Consider the following 4,516-nt stretch of genomic DNA (forward strand, 5'->3'; position numbering starts at 1 on the left):
GGGACCAGTCTCTGGTGAAGGATACCATGTTTGGTAAAGTGGAGGGTAGCACCAAAAGAGGAAGACCCCGCAAGTATATGGTTTGGCACAGAGGCAGCACCAATTTCCTAAAACAAAGCAGGAATTGTGAGGTTGCTATGAGTCTGTGTCAACTCGATGGCATCTAACAACAACAACAATAGAGTCAATTTTATCTTACAGTAACAAAATAGAGTTGCCCCAATATTGTTGTTGTTGTTAGGTGCCATTGAGTCGGTACTGACTCATAGCTGCCCTATGTACAACAGAACAAAACACTGCCTGGTCCTGGGCCAACCTCACTATTGTTGCCACGCTTGAGCCCATTGATGCTTCCACTTTGCCAATCCATTTCTCTAGGGGTCTTCCTCTTTTTCTCTGAGTCTCCACCTTACCAAATATGATATCTTTTTCCAGCAACTGGTCCATCCTAACAATATGTCCCAACTAGGAGAGACGAAGTTTCGCCATCCTGGCCTCCAAGGAGCACTCTGGCTGCACTTCGTCCAACATAGACCTGTTTGTTCTTTCGGCAGCTCATGATACTTTAAATATTCTCTTCTGACACCAAAACTCAAATGCATCAATTCTTCTATGGTCATATTTATTCAGTGTCCAGCTTTCACATGCATATGAGGTTATTGAAAACACCATGGCTTAGGCTGCTAATAAAAAGGTTGGTATCTGAAATCCACCTTCTGCTTTCTGAGGCAGAAATCTTTGGCATTGTGCTCTCATAAAGATTACAACCTCAGGAATCCTGTATTCTGACCTGTAGGGTTGCTATGATTCAGAATAGTCTTGGTAGCCATGGGTAGAGGTTGTGATCTTTATAGGAGTCGATTGCCAAGTCTTTCTCTTGAGGAACTAATGGATGAGAGTCCTGGGTGAGTTAGCAGTCCAACATTGAACAATCCCACCACCTTTACAAATTAGCTACTAATATATAGCAATGAATCACCGTACAATTTTAAAACTGCATTTTCACAAGCTTTGTTAAGTTTTTCAAAGTATACCATTTTCTGCTTCATAAATACTTTTGTCAACATCAGGAAGTACACATCTTAGCAGATTCCACTTCAGGTAACACTGTGCTCAATTTTGCTCCGTACCTTTGAAGTATATTATTACTTAGAGTTTTTCAACAAAGATTTTTATAGAGACGAATGTTGCAGTTTTTCAAATTCAGCATTGGCTTCTTGAGTAAACAACTCTGATTAGTATTTGTGATATCTAATAGATATCATAAATAGATATAGAGTCATAAGGGTCTAAGATAACCACCTGAAATCATTTGTTGTGGTTTTTTAATGGCTGCCAATATTGATCAGAACATTTTCAATTCTTTCAGCAACTAGTCTCACCAAAGACTCATAGGTTTCAACAAGATTATTTTCTCCAGACAAACTTTTTTGGTTGCTACAATTAACTATAATTTAATTAGCACATGGCTGATAATTGGTTTTCATTGCTTAGTTGACAAATGAGTCACTCAATCATTTACTTTGATTTAAGACTCATGCTCATTATGTGTGTGGGACAGAAGAGGCTTTGCTGTGATGAAATATTCAATCAAATGATTTTTGGTTTTTTGATTGTTGATTTCCTGTTAGTTAGGAATTATGCAATGAGAACTTGTTGATGTATACTGTATCCCTTAAGCAAGCTAAAGTGTCATAACATAACATGCGCAATGCTTTGACATCTAATTTGATAAAATATTCCACACTGAACTATAGCTTGGAATTGCAATTTGCAGAGGCCATTTTTTTTTTTCTTTCTTTGGTATAAGGAAATGTACTAGGAATAATAAGTAAATCAATAAAATATTATAGCATGATGATAAACATAGAAATCAAAACTTCATTGAAAAATAACTGTCACTGTGATTAGTGTTGTGTGGAGCTGTAGGTAAAGCAATGAAGCCATGTGTATTCTCTATTAATTTATAGTATGAAAACATCCATAATCCATATGTGTTTCAATAAACTGTATTTATGGACACTGAGATTTGAGTTGCATATATTTTTTCACTAATCCTAAGTATTATTCTTCTTTTAATTTATTCAGCATTTTAAAATGAAAAACTTATTTTTAGTCCAGGATCCCTACAAAAAAGGTGCTATTATTATTGACAGGTGTCATGGAGTTTGTACCAACTTCAGTACAACAGATAATATCAGTAGTAATTGTTGTTAAGTGCTTTTAACTCAGTTTCAACTATTAACAATAAAATATTAAAAGTGCTATGGACTGCCAGAAGAACAAACAAAACCATGTTGGATGAAGTACAACCAGAATGTTTCTTAGAAGCCAGGATGGTGAGACTTTGTCTCTCATACTTCAGCCATGTTATCAGAAGCAACTAGTCCCTAAAAAAAAGGCACATTTGGTAAAGTGGAGGGTCAGCAGAAAAGTGGAAGCCCCTCAGTGAGATGGATTGGCACAGTGGCAGCAGCAGTGGGCTCAAGTGTAACAGCAATTGTGAGGATGGTGCAGGACCGGGCAGTGTTTCATTGTGTTCTGCGTAGGGTTATTATGAGTCAGAAGCAACTTGACAGTACCTAATAACAATGTACAACAGAATGAAACATTGCTGGCTCTTACTTTAGTCTCACAAGGAGCTCTGGTAGCGTAGTGGTTACGAATCGGGCTGTGAACCTTAAGGTCAGTGGTTCGAAACTACCAGCCGCTCCGCGGGAGAAAGATGAGGCTTTCTACTCCCGTAAGGATTTACACCCTCGGAAACCCTGTACAGAGTCGCTATGGGTCGGAATCGACTAGACGGCACTTAACAACAACAATTTTATTCTCACAATTATTGTTATATTTGAGTCAATTGATTAAGCCACTGTTTCAACTCACCCTTTTGAGAATCTTCCTGTTTTTCACTGACCTGTATTTTACCAAGGATGATGTTCTTCCCTAGAGACAGATCCCTCCTGATAATATGTTCAAAGTGCAGGAGATGAAGTATCGCCATCCTCACTTTTAAGGAATATTATGGTTATACTTCTTCCAAGATAGATTTGTTCACTCTTCTGTAAATCTTCAGTAAATTCAGTATGTATCAACATGGTAATCCAAAGACACCTAATCTTCTTTATTCATTGTCCAGCTTTCACATCATATGCTGTTGGTGTGTTGCTGTTATGTCCATATGAGGTAACTGAAAATGCCATGGCTTTGGTCAGAAGAACTTTAGTGATCAAAGTTTTTGTTTGTGAACACTTTAAAGAGATCATTTGCAGAAAATTTGCCCAATGGAATACATCAATTGATTTCTTTCTTTTTTTTTTTCAATGAAAGTGAAACTTTATTGAGGGTCGAGGGCCACGGGGCTCAGAAGAACCTCACTAGCAGGAGGCAGGGTAGCCAGTAAAGAGGGGTCCTTATTTGACCTTCTTCTTGGGACGCAGGTTGTTGGTGTGGCCGCACTTCTTGAGGCAGTTCATAGCACCGTGGTGGAGGCGAGCATAGCACTGGTGGCAGATCATCTTGTCACAGTTGTACTTCTTGGTGAGCTGGCGCAGGGAAGGCTCAATGATGCCACCACGCAGATGCAGCAGCAGGCGCAGGGTGGGCTCTTCATGGATGTTGTAGTCTGAGAGAATGTGGACATCCTCCAGGTCTTTACCTGCAAAAATCAGATGCTGCTGTTCAGCGGGGATACCCTCCTTGTCTTGGATTTTGGCTTTGACATTCCCGATAGTGTCAGTGGGCTCCACCTCAGGAGTGATGGTCTTGCCCGTCAGGGTCTTCACAAAGATCTGCATCTCTGCAACTGCCGCTTGGCTGCCTTGCTGAAGCAGAAGAGCATCAATTGTTTTCTTGATTATGAGCACTGATCAGGTATCCAAGTAAATTAAAATCACAGACAGATCAGTCTTTTCTCTATTTTATTATGATATTACTTATTGGTTCAATTGTGAGGAATTTTATTTTATGTTGTAGTGATGGCTGAAGATCTCTAGAGCCTATATGTTGTTGTTGTTATGTGCCATCGAGTCGGTTCCGACCCATAGCGACCCTGTATAGGGTTTCCGAGGGTGTAAGTCTTTACGGGAGTAGAAAGCCTCATATTTCTCCCACGGAGCAGCTGGTAGTTTCGAACCGCTGACCTTAAGGTTCGCAGCCCGATTCGTAACCACTATGCTACCAGAGAGCCTATATAGTAGTATACTAAGCCCTGATTTAGAACTCGCCTGTCTTTGTTTCTTATTTTGTCTCTATTTTTCTTTTGCTCTCTCACTGACTTCATTCTCTTTCTCTCTTCCTTTCTTCTTTCCTTCCTATTATTGTTTATTCCTTCTTTCATTCTTTCCCTTTTGTCCTTTCTCTTTTTTGGCTTGTTTTGGGCAGTCTTATTTATTTATTTCTCCATGGGTGTCTCAAGAAAACAATGTAAAGTAATACAAGGAAATGTGCAAAGGTTTGGTAAGAAAGTTAAAATATAAAAACATGTTTGACTTTCCTCAAATTCAAAGAAGAAAAGAAA

The 4,516-nt window shown here is 39.1% G+C and overlaps 1 pseudogene; it reads right to left on the minus strand.

Moving 5' to 3' along the window:
* Nucleotides 1-3,410: 3,410 nt before the first annotated feature.
* On the minus strand, nucleotides 3,411-3,821 carry LOC102836668 (annotated as a pseudogene).
* Nucleotides 3,822-4,516: the final 695 nt, after the last annotated feature.

This window comes from Chrysochloris asiatica, unplaced genomic scaffold (genome assembly GCF_000296735.1).
Source record: "Chrysochloris asiatica unplaced genomic scaffold, ChrAsi1.0 scaffold00292, whole genome shotgun sequence".
Lineage (NCBI taxonomy): Eukaryota > Metazoa > Chordata > Mammalia > Afrosoricida > Chrysochloridae > Chrysochloris > Chrysochloris asiatica.